This window comes from Lissotriton vulgaris, chromosome 2_1 (assembly GCF_964263255.1).
Source record: "Lissotriton vulgaris chromosome 2_1, aLisVul1.2, whole genome shotgun sequence".
NCBI lineage: Eukaryota > Metazoa > Chordata > Amphibia > Caudata > Salamandridae > Lissotriton > Lissotriton vulgaris.
The window spans coordinates 1,238,985,958-1,239,006,949 of NC_141687.1; positions in this window are offsets into that span (position 1 = coordinate 1,238,985,958).

Here is a 20,992-nt window from a genome sequence, read left to right on the forward strand (position 1 = left end):
CAGTCCAAATGCGCTGTGCAGCTAGGCCCTAACTCCCATTTTCCACCATGGATTTCCTGAAAAACAAATGCACTCAACATTAGACTGTGCCAGCAGTGATCCCAGTCCCCAAAACCCACCCACAAAAACCTAGAAGCCCCTAAAACAGCACCCCAAACACAGGCAAGTGAGCAAAAACGCAAAAACTTTTTTACCATGGATTTGGTCCAAAACACTTGATTCCGATATTAGACCTTCCGAGCAATGCCCCCAGACCCCTGCAGCCACCCGCCAAAAAGCAGAACACCCCAAAAAATTGGCAAAAAGCAAAAATGGGCCTAGCTTCAATTCAGTCCAAATACGCTCTGCAGTTAGGCCCTAACTCCCCTTTTCCACCATAGATTTCCTGAAAAACAAATGCAATCAACATTTGCCTGTGCCAGCAGTGTTCCCAGACCCCAAAACCAACCCACAAAAACCTCTAAGCCCTCCAAACAGCACCCCAAAGTCAGGCAAGTGAGCAAAAACCCAAAACCTTTTTTGTCATGGATTTGGTCCAAAACACTTGATTCCGATATTAGACCTTCCGAGCTATGCACCCAGACCCCTGCAGCCACCCTCCAAAAAGCAGAACACACACAAACAGGCAAAAAGCAAAAATGGGCCTACCTTCAATTCAGTCCAAATACACTCTGCAGCTAGGCCCTAACTCCCGTTTTCCACCATGGATTTCCTGACAAAGAAATGCAATCAACATTAGACTGTGCCAGCAGTGCTCCCAGACCCCAAAACCCACCCACAAAAATCTGTAAGCCCCCCAAACAGCTCCCCAAAGACAGACAAGTGAGCAAAAACGCAAAAACCTTTTCACCATGGATTTGGTCCAAAACACTTTATTCCGATATTAGACCTTTAGAGCTATGCCCCCAGACCCTTGCAGCCACCCGCAAAAAAGCAGAACACCCCTAAACAGGCAAAAAGCAAAAATGCAAAAACTCAAACTTAGAACATTTTCAGCCAACCAGTCAACATCTGCCCAAACGCGCTCTGCAGCTAGGCCCTAACTCCTCTTTCCCACCATGGATTTTTTTCAAATCACTTCCAATAAAAAATATGCTATCCCAGCAGTGCTCCCAGACCCCCACACCCTCCCCCACAAATCTAGAACACCCCCAAACAGCCCCCCAAAAACATGCAATACTGGTATATTCAAAACATGGCAAATTACGCTGTTCACAAAACATTGCTGTTTTCAGCACTTCCACAGACAAAGCATATCTAACTGTATGCAGCAAGCCACATAGCCCCAATTTTACATGAACTGCTGTCTGGAGTGGACTCTGCCTGGCATAACAACAACAGTACACTGCCTCGCCCTCGACCAATACATACCACGAATAGACAGACATGTAGTCCTGCTGTAGTAGTTGTTGTAGACTGGTTTACCTGTTTGCCATTCACGAATTGGCCATAGTTTTTCCGTAAATCGACACTGATGATCCATCCATCCGAGTGAGTGACTGTAAAGAAAAAGATATATTGTTTAATCAATCATCATGGTATATTGGCAAGCGAGTCCGCTCCAAGGACATTTTGCATATTTTGTGAAATGCAATATAGTGGCCCCTGAATTCGAAGTACAATTTTAATTAAACAAGGTAAAAAAAAAGGAGTTGTTGACATGAGTTACAATTACTGTGTGAAAGATTAAATAATAACTAAGACAAGACACATGAATCATCATTTCATGCACAAAAAACAAACAGCAATTGGTTTATCAGAGCCAGATCGCCATTGCTGTCCAGTGCACATGCCATCTTCAAAATTATTCATTACCTGTTCTACTTTTTGTCCGCATCTTCTTCGGAAAGTGAGGGCCCACAGGGCAGCCTCTCCTGTCAATATCAGAAGTAACTCTGTTAGCAATCAGTAAGCATGTAGTCAGTCAGTAATTTCAGTCCCACTTGAGGGGACTCGTCGTAATCCATCCATCTGCCTTGAGGGAAATGGATAGGGGGAGTCTGGAGGAGGAGTATAAAGGAGCATGATTGAGTTGTGAACTTGTGAACCTCAGGAATGGAGACTACGACACCTTCAAATAAATAAGTAATATAAGAGGAAGACAGTGCTGCTAATGGACTTGTGATTAGGTGATTAGAGTTTTGTTGTGGTAAAAGTTGCAAAACAAAGAAAGACACACAGGAATAAAAGTGAATAAGGACGAAAAAAAGGAAGTCATTTTCAGGGCTCGGTGTCAGGGAAGAAGAGCTCGTCCTCAAACTCCATGAATTGAGACTGGAGTAGGTCAGGTAACAGTGAAGAACTTCTGTCACCTAAGTCGGTGTCCTCTTCTTCCTGCGTGCATTCACATACTTTGTAATCTGGTGGTATCAAGTGCTGATTCATCTTGATCAGTGTTAACCTCTCCACATTTTTGGCCGAGAGGCGGGTCCTTTTTGAAGTTACAATGGCACCAGCAGCACTGAAAACACGTTCAGAAGACACGCTTGTGAGTGGGCAAGACAAATAATTTATAGCCAGGTTGGTGATCAGTGGCCATAGAGCCATTTTCTTGTACCAATACAGCAATGGGTTCATATTCACAAAGACCTGTGTTGGGTCATCCAGATAGGCCTGCACCATCAACTCAAGGTTCTCCACGGTTGCTCCACTTTGCGTACCATCTATGGCGTTCTCAGCACTGGAACTGCAAAGCTGCACCAATCACCTCCAGCACATCTTGATGTAGTGCTGGAACCGCAACTCTGGCAAAATAGGACCGGCTAGGAACCTTCCATTTAGGGCAGACGGTTGCCACTAATTCTAGAAACCCCACCCCTTCCACGAAAGAAAAAGGGAGAAGGTCCAGCGCTGGCATTTTAGCCATCTTTGAGTTATACAGACGTAGCGTTGGGTGGTTGCGTTCAAATGGCGCCTCCGACCAGAACATTCCGCGAATGGTGGGCTGGATCATTTTACGTGATGATGATGATGATGACGTCTTCAAACCAGTTAGGCCCAGTGATGTATTTTTTCACATTGGTGTTTCTCCAACACTCTTAGTGTGCCTCATAGATGTTGCAGGGGTAGAGGGTGTGGGCGATACCACTGCAGTGCTGCTGCCAGGTGTACTGGGTGTACCAGAAAAAATGTCTGTCTCTTCTTCACTTCCCCCCTGCACGATCAGATTCGCGTCATCATCAGATGCAATATCAATGGATACATTTGGATTTGTTTTTCTTTTGCCTTCCTTGATCTTCCTCATGTGTGTTTCCCAAATGATAGTTTGGTGTTGCTTGAGATGACCTCTCTGGGCTCCGGTACCATAGTTGGTACCAAGCTTACCACGACTAACGCATGCTTTACAAATCGAACAAACGACCATGTTTTCTGCCTTTGCGCTAACAGTAAAGAAGTCCCAAACTGGGGACTGGTGATGTCTGCTGAAGGTGGAGGTGCTACTTTGACTTTCAATGCCAGATGAAGTGGAGGATGGGCGTGGCTGAATTCATTTCTGTTGTTCACTTACAGCACCACTACTTGAGGTCGAGATGGATGGAGGTCCATGCCGGCCCTTCTAACTAAAAAAGATGGAAGCTGTAGGTCTTGTTGGTGTTGTCGTTAACGGTGGGGGTACCAGTGGCACACCGCCCATATCCCACTCAGCAGTCATTCGGGATAGGGTGATAATGTCTGTCTGCTGCATGCCTGCTGGGCCTGGAGTGACGACTGTGATGACTGGGTAATCGTCAGACTGTTCATCAGCAGCAGAAGACACCACTTCTTGTTCGTCGTCATCAGCCATAAGTCGAAGCTTTGCGGGAGCCTTCCTTTTAGGCTTAGCTACCTTTGTCGGCTCATGGCGTGACTCACTCTCAGACTGCATTGGTGGGTTCCAATCAACATCAAGAGCATCAGAAGGAAGGGGGCTTGAACTAGAACTTGTAGTAGCCCTCCTTGACCTTTTTCTTGCTGCGGATCTGGAAGACAATGGACCATCATCAGGAGGAGTGGCTTCCTCGGATGATACCTCCTCTTGAATAGCAATTTCCTGATGTGCCCCTACTTCTGGAGGAACAAGCATTGTAGGCAGTTGTGCCACTCCATGAACCTCTAGTCGCACCTCTCCATGCACCTGTCCATGCGCCTCTCCTTGCGGCTCTACTTGCGCCTCTCCTTGCGGCTCTAATTGTGCCTCTCCTTGCGGCTCTACTTGCGCCTCTCCTTGCGGCTCTACTTGCGCCTCCCCTTGCGGCTCTACTTGCACCTCTCCTTGCGGCTCTACTTGCGCCTCTCCTTGCCCATGTACTTGCGCTTGTACTAGTTGCACCTGTGTTTGTGGCTGTGGTTGTTGAACACTCGTCAGCTGAGTTACACCCGGCGTTGATTGGATGGTACTTTCTTGTGATGAGCCAAGATCACTGGTCGTTGGAGATACAACAACCAAAGTGACTGCCGCAGCAGCAGTCATGGTGGTCTTGGACCTAACTTGGCGTGGTGGCACTGAGCCAAATGAGGCGGAGGTGCTGCTTCCAGCTTGGTCCCCGGCGGACACCGCTGCTGCTGCAGGTGTAGTTTTTTTCCCAAAAAAGGTGTCGGTGGGCACACCAGTCTCCTTGGTAGGTGGTGCCACTTGCTTCTTCTGCTCCTTCTTACTGGCAGTGGCACTGGCAACTTTTTTCGCTGAGGCGCTACGGCCAACTTTCTTTGGGGCAATCTTCTTGAGATGTCAGAGCAGCAGGCCGCAGTTGCACGAGTTGCAGAGTTGTCTTGTCTGTGGCCACACGTGACGTCATGTGACGTTGTGCTGCACACACCGCTGCAGGACTTCTTCCTGGCACTGGTGGTTCTCTTGTGCACCTAAAAGCAATGGAAGCCAGAGGAACATCAGTTATACACCCCAAAAAGTCGAAAAACACTCAAAAATCAACACAGTCCCATGCCATACATGCCCTCAATGATGTTTAAATTCAAGACACCCAACAGAAAGACTAGGTCCATGCACCACAGAGTACCCCTGGGCATAATGGTTGAAAGCAATGCAAACTGGGTGCAGGCCTGAGCACACTGCCTGGCTTCAAAATGGCCCCTTGACCCCCACCACGTGGCCAGGCCCTGCCTGTACCAGGCCTCAAAATGGCCCCCTCCCACATGGCCAGGTCCCAACAACACCCCAAAAAGTAAAAAAATACTCAAAAATCACCACAATCCCATGCCATCCATGCCCTCAATTATGTTTAAATTCAAGACACCCCACAGAAAGACTAGGCGCATGAACCACTGAGTACCCCTGGGCATAATGGTTGAAATCAAGATCCACTAGGACAACCAATTGTTCAAAATGAAGCAGCAATCGCCATGAATGAGGTGGCAATGCATCAAACTCAAGAAGATGTAAAAAACTTAGCAAACTTGGAAGACCAACTAAATGTTGAACAGAAATAAATATATGAGCAAGTGAGACAACAGATTGACCGTGGATTTCTTCATGAAAAGAAAGAGTGCTCATGCTTGTCATTTCAACCTATCCAAATGTACGTGAGTGGAAAAGCTGGAATAGGAAAACGTTTTTTAATTAAAGTAATTACAAGTTATTTACAGAAAACAACTAAGTCGCATTTGTCAGGTGTTGTCACTGCTCCAACTGGGTTGGCAGCACACAACATTAAAGGAATTAATTTCCATCGTTTAATAATGCTACCAGTAGAGCATGAACACAAATTGGAATACCACAAGCTATCTGGAGAAGCTTGTTGTGAAGTTTCAAGAGTCTTGAAGAAAATTAAACTTCTCGTTATTGATGAGGTAAGCATGGTATCAAACTTAATGCTACCTTTGTGCATTTAAGAATGCAGCAAATTCCTAAAACAGAGTACGACGTGTTATTTGAAGGAAAACACGTCAGAGTTTTTGGAGATCTACTGCAACTTACTCCTGTAAAAGGATAACCAGAATTTAAACACTTACGCATGAAGACACCAGAAAGTCTCTGGGTAGTGTTGGAAACGTGAACATTTGGTCATATTTTGAACACAAAGAACTCATTACAAATATGGGACAGGCAAATGATGATGATTATGGAACTATTCTCCAAGATATAAGAATTGGACTACTGACTGAACATGGCAAACAAGCTTTGCAGACTTGATTACTTTCCAATTTGTTTTCAAATGAAAACATAGTTCCTGAGAAAATATACATGAAAATTGCAGAAAACAAATCTGTAATCTGCTTAATGCCAACACTGCTTGAGTGTTCTATATTCAATAAACAACTTTTGAAACTGGAAAATGAAGAAATAATAAAAATGATAGCCATTGATAAAATAGAGCATGAAGGAATCACTATTATTTTGACAGAAGAATTGAAGATGAAATTGGATTCTTTGGAAAAATCAACATCTAAAACTACTGTTTTAGAAAAGAATCTATATGCATGTAGAAACTGTCGGATCATTTTGAGGTGTAATTTGGACGTAGAAAAGGGTTTAGTTAATGGAGCAATGGGTAAAGTTGTGTATTTTGTTAATTATCAAAAAAAAGATGGTATTGAATTCTTAAAAATTTTATTTGATCAGATTGAAGAAGTTAAACAAATTGGTTGCTGTTCAATTCCTTTTTTGCTTGTTAAAGATTTATATGTCCGTAGAAAACAGTTTCCACTTTCTCGGGCATATGCAGTGACTATTCATAAATCTCAAGGTTTAAGTGTTGACAGTGCTTTGGTAAGCATTGGAAATACTGTGTTTAAACAGGGTATGGCATATGTTGCTTTGTAGCGAGTCAGAACATTATCTGGTTTGTTTTTGATTGATTTTGATGACACAAAGGTTACTGCAGATGCAAACTGTGCCAAAGAGTACAATAGGTTAAGAAGAACATATGCTCCCAATTTAGGTCAATATCCTGAATTTGAAAAGCGTGCTGTTGGTCGAAAAAGAAGGTATGAGAATATCTGTACGGAAGGTGTAGAGAAGGGAAAAACCAAGATAATTATTTTGTCAATCTTGCGCTTTTATTGAACTTTCTTGCGATGGGCGCCTAAAAAATGAGGAGTTTTCACCTATCTTTGTTTTCTTGCTTTTCAGGTCCAGCAGATGAGAAGCAGGAAAGAAGAAGACCTTCAGGATGCAGTCTGTTGACCTTTAAGTTAACCTCTTTTGAAACAGGATCACCGCGCGTTGAAATCAGGTAAGTTGCACAAAGCTAACTCTCTTGGCGCGAGCGGAAGACAAAGCGCCTTCTGGAAGATGGGTGTGGCTTTTATAGTGGGCCACACCCAAACGCCTGCTATGCGCGTTCACATTTCTACTCGTGTGTACTCCGTTACCGCTGTAGCTAGTGACTTTCATTTGTAAATGCTCATAGCAGAGCGTTCCTCAGGCTTTCTTGTAAACGCGCATTGCAGCGCGGTCTTCAGAAAAGTGTCAGCGATCTTTTTTTAAGTGAACTCTGCAAATGTGCGTTACAGTGTGTCTATTCTAAAAGAAAATAATCATACAAATTTCCCCTAGGCAAAGAGCATTTGTATAAAATAAACAATGTATAAAACAAACAATATTCTTTGCATCTAGCACAGAATACTATGACACATCATCTAAGGCAGTGCTGGCGCACGGATCAGGGGTGGGATTTTAGGAACTGGTATTGCACATAGCTTTTTTGAATGTGCAGCTGGTCGCGTGCTTTATGACAGATAGTGCCTGGATGATTGCAGGACTTTAAGGGTAGTGCCTGCATTATTGCATGAGTGCAAAGGTAGCGCCTGCATGATTGGCGGAGTGCCTGAGTAGTACCTGCGTGATTGCATGACTGCACGGGTACTGCATGGATGATAGGAAGTCTGCATGGGTAGTGCTTCCATGATTGCATGAGTGCAGCAGAAGTGAATCAGTGCATGTGTGAGTGCATATGTAGTGCCTGAGTAATTTCATGAGTGCTTTGGTAGTGCCTGGCTGATTGGAAGAGTGCAAAGGTAGTGCCTGGGCTATTGCATGACTGCATTGGTAGTCCCTGGGTACTTGCATGAGTGCACTGGTAGTGCATGGATGATTGCATAACTGCATAGCTACTGCTTAGGTGATTTTATAAGAGCATGGTACTGGCTGAGGGATTGGAGGAGTGCATAGATACTGCCTCAGTGATTAAAGGAGTGAATGAGTAATGTCTGGGTGAATGCATGAGTGTATGGGTAGTGCATGGGTGATTGTAGTAGTTCATGGATAGTGCCTGGAAAATTTCAAGGGTGCAAGGGTGGTGCCTGGGTTATTGGAAAAGTGCACCGGTAATGACTGGGTGATTGAATGAGTGTATAAGTAGTCCCTGGGTGATTTGAGGACTGCAAGGTTAGTGCCTATGTTATTCCATGAGTGCATAGGTAGTGCCGGAATTATATGAGGAGTGCACAAGTAGTGCGTGTGTAATTGCATGAGTGCTGAGGTAATGTCTGGGTGATTGGAAGAGTGCAAGGGTACTCCCGAATGATTCAATGAATGTATGAGTAATATTTGGGTAATGGCATGTGAGCAGAGGTAATGTCTGGGTGTTTGGAGAAGTGAATGGTTACTGCCTTGGTAATTGGAGGAGCGCAAGGGTAGTGCCTGTCTGATTGGATGAGTGCATAGCTAATGTATTGGTGATTTCATTAGTGCAGGGAAATGTCTGGGTGATTGGAGGAGTGTATAGCTAATGCATAGAAGATTGCATAACCGCAGGGATAATGTCTGTGTGATTGGAGTTGTGCATTGATAGTGATTGTGTGACTGGAGGGGTGGTAAAGTACTGCCTTGGTTATTGCATGGCTTCATAGGTAGTGCCCGAGTGATTGCACGAGTACTAGGGTAGTGCCTGGGTGATTGGAGGAGTAGAAGGGTGCTGCCTGATCGATTATATAAGTAGTGCCTGGGTGATTGAAGGAATGCATGGGTCATGCCCAGGTGATTGTGTAAGTTGAAAGATAATTTCTGGGTGATTGGAGGACTGCTTGAGGAATGTTTGGGTGATTATGTGAGTGCAGGGGTAATGTCTGGGTGATTGGAGTAGTGCATTGATAGTGCTTAGGTGATTGGAGGAGTGCAAGAGTACTGCCTGGGTTATTGCATGACTCCAAAGGTAGTGCTTGAGTGAATGTATGAGTACAAGAGTAGTGCCTCTGTGATTGGAGGAGTGGAACTGTACTGCCTGATTGATAAGTGCAGAACAGTGTCCGGGTGGTTGAAGGAGTGCATGGGTAATCCCTTGGTGATTGCATGACTTGAAAGGTAACGTCTGGGTGATTGGAGGAGTGCTTGAGTAAGGTTTGGGTGATTGCATGCATCCAGGGGTAATGTTCGGGTGGTTGCATGACTGTAGTGGTAGTGCCTAGGTAATTGGAGGAGTGCATAAGTAATCTTTGAATGATTTTATAAGTGCATGAGAACTGGCTGGGTGATTAGAAGAGTACAGTGGTAGTGCCTGGGTGATTGGAGGAGTGCAAAGGTAGTGTCTGGGTGATTTTATAAGTGCAAGGGTAGTGGCTGGGTGTTTGGAGGAGTACAGGGGTAGTACCTGTGTGATTGGAGGAGGTCAAGGGTAGTCCTTGGGTGATTATATAAGTGTGATTGAAGGAGTGCAGAGATGATGTGTGGGTGATTGCACGAATGCATAGGTGCTGCCTGAGTGTTTGAAGAAGTGCATGAGTAATCCTTAGCAATTACATCTGAGCAGTGGTAATGTCTGGGTGATTGGAGGAGTGCATGGATACTGCCTGCATGATCGAAGGAGTGCAAAGGTAGTGCCTTGGTGATTGGAAGAGTACATAGCTAATGCATGGATGATTGTATTAGTGCAGGGGTAATGTCTGGGTGATATTGTAAATATATAGGTACTGGCTAGGTGATTGGAGAAAGGCATGGATATTGCCTGGGTGATTGGAGGAGTGAGATAATAGTGCCTAACTGCATACATGAGTGCATGGGTAGTGTTTGATGGAAGGGATGAGTGCAATAAAAGCAGCTGTAAACATTATTTCACATTATTATGCTTATTACATAATATTATCTTAACTTTTTTTACTAATGTAGATAAAAAACTCAGTGGAACTATTTTACAGTAGTGTTGTTGTAAACTGAATGTAAAATCTTTTCAAACTTGACCATTACCTTCTGTAAAAATCAAGAAGAGAAACTGTTATTGAAGATAACATTATAGTTTTAAGATCAAAACATAATTTTAGAATTACATAACATTTTCAGTTTCCCTTTTTTGCTGTTCTCAGACTGTACAGAATTTCACCATACACAGTGATTTCAATTTAGATTATCATACAACAGCGGGGGGAAAAAACAATCAATGAGATTGGAAAAAAAGAAGAAAATCAGCGTTGAGCATTATTTAGCGCAAGTAGAATTATCTGCTTACATATCTATAGTTTCTAAAATACATTCTTCAACCACGGTCATACAGACAGTACTTTGGGCACAACGTCATATGATACCAGCATGGATAGAAGGCAATAATCCTTAGAAAACCCAGAAGACATTGGTGCAATTAGAATATCAATGCATATTTATAAAGATCACTAAACTTGTTTGGTAATTTACATAAGCTGTTCCCAAACTTGGATATACATTTTTAACAAGATGTCACAAGTTTCTTGGCTTTCAAGAGTTCAAATTGTAGATTGCTTTGGTGATCTTCGCGATCTGATTCACATCCCTGATGAAGTTCATCTATTGGACGAATCATGTTAGCTAGGTTTTAGGCTTCTGTTTGGAAATGAAAATAAAGATTATATGAAGGAAAGAAATTTCAAGACTCTCCGCTCTTTAATTGTGTTTCCAACCGCATGAATTTGATATTGTTTATAATCTATAAATGTACTATATTTGATTATATTCTCCTTTTCTTTATTTTTTTATTCGAAGAGAAGTTTCCTTCTCGTGTAGTGTGACTTCTATAGCAGTGGGTTTTACGAAAAGTGGAGCATTATGATTTAAACACTAGAGGGGGCGACGTCGACGCTGGGGAAATGGGTTTGAGTCTCGGCAACGATGCTCAGCATCCTGTGATTCTGGGCAAATCACTTAATCTCCTCGTGCCTAACAATAAAATGAATGTGTCCTTGTGTAATGAAACTGGTGCTCATGTAAAGCGCTGTGATACCTGATGTCTTCAGGTCTAGTTCGCACTATATAAAACAAAAAAAAAAGGACCTAATATACTGTTGTAGCCATTTAAACCACAATGCGGTTTCTCTAAAAAAGTACTTCTTCAACCACATTAAGTCTTTTATTTCTGCCAAATACATTTTGTAAAATATACACTCTCATTTACATTGCGAATAATATAAAGATAAAAAATATAAACTACTTTTTCAAACACAATTCTCCAAATGCAATATGAATTAGCACAAAAAATAATCCAAACACTGTTGTTGTTCACATCTTCCGAATAAACTGAATAATCTTTCCACATCCCTTTGCATTGAAAATATCCAAAATAAACTAGTTAGTTTGTGTTGTCATATTCCCAATAGGCCGAATGATGTTTTCAAAACTTTAGACACACAATTGATGGACACAATGCTGAACAAATCAAAGCATTCACCCCCAGTCAAGAGATCTGAGTTAAATCTATCATACTTTTGCTCACCATGCCACCCCAGTTTAGACCTGGCCATATGCAAATCAGCCTTGACACTGTGCCTCATGGGAACAGTCCAGCCCGAACTGCCAAACAATCAATCCTCTTTGGCACTGATTATGGAGCTGATTAATGCTTCTCTTGAAGAGGCCATTGTTCCATCTATTTTGAAGCACGCTATGGTGCTTCCATTATTAAAAAAGGCCTCGGCTGACCCTACTCAGCTATATAATTTTAGACCCATCTCTCTTCTCCAGGTATTCTCAAAAATGTTGGAAAAGCATGTCAATTCCCAACTGACTGCTTTTGTGAATTCCCGGGATTTTCTTTACGGTTCCCAATCAGGCTTCAGAGCGGGTTTTTCAACTGAAACAGCTCTGCTTGGGGTTACGGACATGATACGTCAACAGTAGATGCAGGCGGTACTGTGGCTCTGATACTCTTAGACCTCAGTGCCGCTTTTGACACTGTAGCGCACACTGTGCTATTGCAGGCCTTGCAATCATTGGGGGTGACCGATAGAGTGCTCAAATGGCTTGCTGATTTCATGACAAATCGCTTGTTTCAGGTCTTTTCACCAATAGCATGCTCCGAGAGTCACAAGTCATTATATGGTGTTCCTCAAAGCTCTATTCTTAGCCCTCAATTATTTAACATCTATGTGAGGCCAATGGCGTTGATTGCAGAGGAAGCTGGGTTGTCTCTTTTTTCATACGCCGATGACAACCAGATTGTCTTCTCCCTCTCGGCTGAGGGGGCAAGTAAACCGTCGTTCCTTCAAGATGGCTTGCGGAATATTGCAGGATGGATGCATACCAATCTATTAAAACTAAATGGAGATAAAACAGAACTGTTGATCGTGGGCAATAACAAGGATTTGCGGGGTCCACAAGATTGGCCCGCAGAAATATGTCCAGTACCGCAACCTAAACATCAAGTGCAAAATGTGGGTATTCTGGTTCAATTCGAGAACTTCACTGGCTCAGGATTGAATGTTGCATTACATTTAAGGCTTTGAGTCTTATCTTTAAGATAAAATCAGGCAAGGCTCCTCCCTACTTGTTGTCCCTTGTAAACCCTTATGTTCCTTCCGCCTCACTTCGATCAGCTACCCAGGCGAAGTTTGTCATTCCTAGGATGCTACTAGTTTGTATGGGCGATCGCTCTTTTTCCCAACTGGGTCCCTCTTTATGGAACTCTCTTCCGGCAGGCCTTCAAAGTGAATCTTCTTATGAGATCTTTTGGAGAGGTATAAAAACGTGGCTGTTTAATATGTAGCTCTCCTTGTTTCTTTGCACTCTTTCAGGTGGTGCCGGAAACCCTAGGGTAGCCAAGCGCCTTATAAAATTAAAATAACAATAACAATAAAGTCTTCTTAACCGATTGTACTCTTTTACACAATTTATATCATCACTTATCTTTTTCTCATCAAAATTAATCAAATACAAACCAGCTAATGTTCTTACTTGAGACAACGTAACGTATGCCATACCCTCTTTAAACATGGTACTTCCAATATTTACCAAAGCACTGTCTGCACTTAAACCTTGAGATTTATGAATGGTTACTGCATATGCTAAAGAAAGTGGAACTGTTTTCTATGAACATTTAAATACTTTACAAGCAAAAAACGAACAGTACAATGTCCAATCTGTGTTACCTCTTCAATGTGATCAAATTTAATCTCCAAAAATTCAATGCCATCTCTGTTCTGAAAATTTACAAAATCAACAACTTTACCCATTGCTCCATTTACTAAACCTTCTTCTACATTTAAAATAAGCCTTAAAATTACCCAACACTTTACACATACATATAAAGTTGTTTCAAAACCAGCAGTCTTAGGGCCTGATTCATGAAAGGGTTTTGCCCATTCTGTGTCTATGGGAAAATGTGTTCATGAATATGGCCCCTAGACACTGACTTTTCCTAAGAATCTAATTTTGACTGTAATTTCCCTGAAAGAAGAATAGTAACTCCTTCATGTTCCTTTTTATCAATAGCTTCCATTTTCACACTCTTGCAGTTTTGGTATTAGGCAAACTATATAATTCTTTTCACTAATGTTCTTGTATATTTTTTCAGGTGCTATGTTGTGGTTTGCAAACAACTTTTTTTAAAGACGACTTTGTAAAGCTTCTTTGCCATTTTTTGTCGAAACACCAATTTTTATATCTTGAAGAATTTTTCCATAGTGTTCATCACTTGCTTATGACATAGTCTTAATAAGTTCCTTGTATTGAAAATGAGACCAAATGTTGATATTTCCAATACTTCCCAAAGATTTACTAGTGTCATCATGGACAAGTGTTTTAAAAATAAGTTGCCCTTTAATAGTAGTAAGTTGTAGTAGGTTGTTAATTACAATTACATGTTTTCCTGCAAATAGAACATTATGATCTGTTTTAAAAATTTGTTGCATTTTTAAATGTACAAAGGCAAGCATTAAGTTTGAGACCATGCTCACCTCATCAATGATTAGATGTTTCATTTTCTTCAATACTCTTGACACTTCATAACAAGTTTCTCCTATTCTAATTTATTTTCATGTGCAACTGGTAGCATGAGAAATCGACTTAAAGTAATTCCTTTAATGTTGTGTGCTGCTAATCCAGTTGGACCTGTTACAACACAAGATAAATGGCATCTAGTAGTTTTGTGTAGATAACTGGTGAAAACTTTAATTAGGAAACTTTTTCCTGTTCCAGCTTGACCACTGATGTACATTCGAATAGGTTTAAATGATGTGCATTGGCATTCTTTTTTTTCATGTAGCAAACCATGCTGTATCTGTAGTGTCACTTGCTCATATATTTCTTTTTGTTCAATATTTAGTTGTTCTACCAACTTTCTCAAACTAATAATATCCTGTTGTACTTGTTGCATTGTTGTTTCTACTTCATTCATGGCAATTACTGCTTCATTTTTAATAATCGGTTGTCCTAGTGAATCTTGACTTAGTAGAGCACAACTGTCTCCAGGTATTTCAGCTGCAATTTTAGTTTCTTTGTCAATCTCTTCATTTAACATTTCTAGATAAGTAGCGGAAATTGTGCATTCATTGTTTAATTTTAAATACATTAAAAGAATATTCACAGCAGTCGAAATCTCCAAGTAATTCCTCTTTAGTACACCAAGGCTTGAAGAGTTGCAGTAGTGTCAAATAGAAAAAAATCCCTTTTTTTCTGGAGTTTCACAACTGAGTTTTCTGTGGATAATAAGATTTCCTTTGGCATGTTTCATCAAACATCCATCATATCCAATTACTGCATATTTTTCTTCATTTATATTTTCAGTAACATTTCTCTTAAAGCTGTAATGTTGCAGTACTTCATAGAGGCATACGTTTTCCAGATGTGTACTCCTTTTGGGATAGTATGTATCAACATATTATTTTGCCAATATCTGTACTTTCTGGTTAATTTAATGCTAAGTATTCAATTTCTTGTAGAGATTTCAAAACTCTATTTTGAGTAGCCGCAAGACCTAGACTTACCCAAATGATTCCTTTTGACTTTGAATATAAACGTGCAGAGCTCAACCGATCCGAACATACGTAGGATCCAATCTCTCAATATGAAAGCATTTTCAAACTAAGGCTGTACAATTTGTTACTAAGACTCTTCTCCTGTGAAATTTCTTCCCACATTTCCTTTAACTCTGTCTTTTCAGATTTCGTTAAATATGATGTAACGTAGCAAGCAACAGCAATTGAATTATCTGCAACATATTGGATATACATGTTTGCATTCTACATTGTCAAAATCACTGGATTGTAGTCATTAAAACACTTTGAATCTTCAGTTCTTCTTATGTTGGACATATTCTTCAGGGATTTTCATGTTATAGTATGCCTTACTACTGTCATAAAACTATTGACTCTTCATTTTCAAATTACTGGACATGGAAATCCAAAAGGACATTTTGTATAAACTTTTCTCTTTGACTTGTATTTTCGTTGACAATATTTTCCACATCAATGACTTTAAAAGTGTCTAACTTGCTCTCCTAATCTCTCTTCTGCTCCTTTTTTTGGAATAGCATAGGTAACATACTCTTCAATAAAAGACAAAACAATCTCATTAGAACCAGTTCCAAATTTATGTGCATCCTGATCCATAATAACGTGTACAGGAGGAGCACCTCTGGCTTGGTACTCCTTCCTTCAAGAGAAATCAGTAACTTCTCCAAGAAGTGGATTATTTTTAATGCTGTTAAAAGACATCATAGCTTGAAACCTATGATTAAAATATCTGCACACATTCATGGGATCCAAAGAACACAATTATCTAGTTGTTTTCAATTCAGTATTCTTGACATTTGAATTTGCTTGTCTAAGAAAATCAAGTAAATCGTTCCAAGCATATTCAGCACCGCTAAGTGTTAAACACCAAGTAGGAGGTCCTATGTTTCTTAGCATACATTTAAGTTTGTCATGCCAATAATACCAATACTCACTAAGAACAAATTAATTAACTGAGATTCCAAATGTTCGTCTCTTTGTTGAACTTTGCCCAAAAAGTCCTTTGCAGAAACATGTGTAAAATGAACTCCTGTTTAAAGATGTGATCCATTGCATATGATAGTCCAGAGAAGTCACTTTCAAATAGAAGATGGACTACATATGAAAAGCACTGTCGAAATCTTGGATCCCTTGAGTACAATCTTGTTGTCCGGAATTCTGAAGCTGGAATCAGTACTGCTTGTTCATCACATTGTCCACCTTCTCCAGTGGGGAACAGCTGTGAAAAACAACGAGCTTCTAAACTTTTTTCCCATACACTCATGGGAGTTCCCTTTGCTTTCTTCATTTGAAATAATTAAATCGTGTTTCCAATCACTTCTTTTGAATGTAGAGGATGTATACTGTAATGTTCATAAATCTCTTCACTCCTGGTGTTGTCCACTTTTTCTATTTGGCCAGTTGACATTTCTGTATCTTTTCTAAACATATGTCCTGTTCTTCCACATGTACAGTTTTATAATAAATATTGTTCTGTACAAGATATAATGTACATACACAACAAACAATGGGAGGAGGGTCTAAGGGCGGGTTTACCGACCGACCAGGTACATGCCCCAAACACAATATTATAACAACAAATAATACCTGGGAGTCAAATATAGTAAGTCAGACAGAATGGATCACAACACCAATACTACGCAAAAAAACCAGTGAGAACATCTTGCATGTTAGTAAATGCAGGCCAAGTCAAGGCTCAAGAGCATATGGAGAAAATAGTTCCCATCAGAAGCCACACTGTACCGCCCTCTTTCTCATCATTTGGGTTCTCCTTACCCAGGAGACAAAACGGCCGGTCGGATGTTACCGTGACCGATAAATGTGACAAGTGGGTAGTATGTTTTGTACAAGAATTAAAGTGGCTACTGAAAAAAGCAGTGTTTGGTGGTAGGAGTGAAAAGTGAGGGGTTTTAATAAAATTAGGTGAATCGGGTAGAAAAACAAAATTTATTAGTATCTCCCAATCCCTAAGGTTAAAAAGGAAGTGCAAGTGCGGGTTTGAAATAATAACCGTACTTGATGGTGGTCAACATGTTTCTGCATTAAATAGAACAGAGTTTCTAATGCATTCTTCAGGACCTTGTTTAACAACACTACTGCTTAGAATAAATAATGAAAAAATATCACCTGAAAGTCCCAGGTGTGTACTCAACCGTATACTGCTCCTCAAACCTGAGCTGCAGCCAGGTGAGGTGAAGCCTCTCAACCATCACATATGGGTGAGTGTGTATATTGGAACTTATGTCCTAGTATGTGTGAATGTGACTTCATCACACTGTGGTTTTTACTGTAAAAACTAATGGGAATATGATACATTCATGTTCTTTTGTTTTCTTGTTTGTCTGTCTTTCTGTCTGGATCCAATACCGTGTGATACAATGCGATAACAGTATACAGTTGAGTACACACCTGGGACTTTCAGGTGATATTTTTTCATTATTTATTCTAAGCAGTAGTGTTGTTAAACAAGGTCCTAGATCAACCTTGGGTTGCTATTAATGCCTTGATGGTCAGAGCATTATTTTCGTAAAGTTTGCCTATCTGCTCCTGTTAATGATTTCTCCCTATTGTGATCTATATTGTCCCTTTTTTCTTCCTTTTCTTACAAATTATTGCTTGATATTTATTTGTAAACCCTCTCCCTATAAGGAGAACTTGTTTTAGGACTGTCTTTAAATTGTTTAATGCTCATTTTTATGGTCAATGAATATATATTTATCGTCAATTAATGTTTGTTATTATTTGTCTTTTATGATTATTTTAATCGAAATAAAGACTCTAAAACCTGAAACCTGAACAAGGTCCTGAAGAATGCATTAGAAACTCTGTTCTATTTAATGCAGAAACATGTTGACCACCATCAAGTACGGTTATTATTTCAAACCCGCACTTGCACTTGCTTCTTAACCTTAGGGATTGGGAGATACTAATAAATTTTGTTTTTCTACCCGATTCACCTAATTTTATTAAAACCCCTCACTTTTCACTCCTACCACCAAACACTGCTTTTTTCAGTAGCCACTTTAATTCGTGTACAAAACATACTACCCACTTGTCACATTTATCGGTCACGGTAACATCCGACCGGCCGTTTTGTCTCCTGGGTAAGGAGAACCCAAATGATGAGAAAGAGGGCGGTACAGTGTGGCTTCTGATGGGAACTATTTTCTCCATATGCTCTTGAGCCTTGACTTGGCCTGCATTTACTAACATGCAAGATGTTCTCACTGTTTTTTTTGCGTAGTATTGGTGTTGTGATCCATTCTGTCTGACTTACTATATTTGACTCCCAGGTATTATTTGTTGTTACAAGATATAATGTTACAAAAAACAATTTGATGGACAGAATGTAGATCAATGTCTTACATTCACCCCAGTACAATAATCTGGGCCTAAATCCATTGTTTTTTGCACTCCACACCACCCTGGGTCAGATAATGGCTTTATGCAAATCAGCTCTGACCCTGTGCCCCATGGGAACAGTCCAGTCCGAACTACAACAGCCATATCTTTCCCAGACCGGAATCAAGCATCCGAGGACCGGACCGGTTTCGAGGTAACACCTCTCATCAGCCCGGCTAGCTTGACTCCAGTGGTGTGGAGGCTCTGGGACCCACGTCTGAGCTACCCCAGTACACTCAGGGAGAAAATTACAAAAAACAATTTGATGGACAGAATGTAGATCAATGTCTTACATTCACCCCAGTACAAGGATCTGGGCCTAAATCCATCGTTTTTTGCACTCCACACCACCCTGGGTCAGATAATGGCTTTATGCAAATCAGCTCTGACCCTGTGCCCCATGGGAACAGTCCAGTCCGAACTACAACAGCCATATCTTTCCCAGACCGGAATCAAGCATCCGAGGACCGGACCGGTTTCGAGGTAACACCTCTCATCAGCCCGGCTAGCTTGACTCCAGTGGTGTGGAGGCTCTGGGACCCACGTCTGAGCTACCCCAGTACACTCAGGGAGAAAGTTACAAAAAACAATTTGATGGACAGAATGTAGATCAATGTCTTACATTCACCCCAGTACAAGGATCTGGGCCTAAATCCATCGTTTTTTGCACTCCACACCACCCTGGGTCAGATAATGGCTTTATGCAAATCAGCTCTGACCCTGTGCCCCATGGGAACAGTCCAGTCCGAACTACAACAGCCATATCTTTCCCAGACCGGAATCAAGCATCCGAGGACCGGACCGGTTTCGAGGTAACACCTCTCATCAGCCCGGCTAGCTTGACTCCAGTGGTGTGGAGGCTCTGGGACCCACGTCTGAGCTACCCCAGTACACTCAGGGAGAAAATTACAAAAAACAATTTGATGGACAGAATGTAGATCAATGTCTTACATTCACCCCAGTACAAGGATCTGGGCCTAAATCCATCGTTTTTTGCACTCCACACCACCCTGGGTCAGATAATGGCTTTATGCAAATCAGCTCTGACCCTGTGCCCCATGGGAACAGTCCAGTCCGAACTACAACAGCCATATCTTTCCCAGACCGGAATCAAGCATCCGAGGACTGGACCGGTTTCGAGGTAACACCTCTCATCAGCCCGGCTAGCTTGACTCCAGTGGTGTGGAGGCTCTGGGACCCACGTCTGAGCTACCCCAGTACACTCAGGGAGAAAATTACAAAAAACAATTTGATGGACAGAATGTAGATCAATGTCTTACATTCACCCCAGTACAAGGATCTGGGCCTAAATCCATCGTTTTATGCACTCCACACCACCCTGGGTCAGATAATGGCTTTATGCAAATCAGCTCTGACCCTGTGCCCCATGGGAACAGTCCAGTCCGAACTACAACAGCCATATCTTTCCCAGACCGGAATCAAGCATCGGAGGACCGGACCGGTTTCGAGGTAACACCTCTCATCAGCCCGGCTAGCTTGACTCCAGTGGTGTGGAGGCTCTGGGACCCACGTCTGAGCTACCCCAGTACACTCAGGGAGAAAATTACAAAAAACAATTTGATGGACAGAATGTAGATCAATGTTTTACATTCACCCCAGTACAAGGATCTGGGCCTAAATCCATCGTTTTTTGCACTCCACACCACCCTGGGTCAGATAATGGCTTTATGCAAATCAGCTCTGACCCTGTGCCCCATGGGAACAGTCCAGTCCGAACTACAACAGCCATATCTTTCCCAGACCGGAATCAAGCATCCGAGGACCGGACCGGTTTCGAGGTAACACCTCTCATCAGCCCGGCTAGCTTGACTCCAGTGGTGTGGAGGCTCTGGGACCCACGTCTGAGCTACCCCAGTACACTCAGGGAGAAAATTACAAAAAACAATTTGATGGACAGAATGTAGATCAATGTCTTACATTCACCCCAGTACAAGGATCTGGGCCTAAATCCATCGTTTTTTGCACTCCACACCACCCTGGGTCAGATAATGGCTTTATGCAAATCAGCTCTGACCCTGTGCCCCATGGGAACAGTCCAGTCCGAACTACAACAGCCATATCTTTCCCAGACCGGATTAGGTTAGATTAGGACCCAGATCTTTTGACTGGGTTGAATGTGTGACATTGATCCTCATTCGGTCCATCACTTGTTGTTTTTGCAAACTCGCTATAAGTGTAATGGGGATGCCCAGACGTGGGTCCCAGGCACTCCACACCACTGGAGTCAAGCTAGCCGGGCTGATGAGAGGTGTTACCGCAAAACCGGTCCGGTCCTCGGATGCTTGATTCCGTTCTGGGAAGGACATGGCTTTTGTAGTTCGGACTGGACTGTTCCCATGGGGCACAGGGTCAGAGCTGATTTGCATATCGCCATTGTCTAACCCAGGGTGGTGTGGAGTGCAAAAAAACGATGGATTAGGACCCAGATCTTTTGACTGGGTTGAAT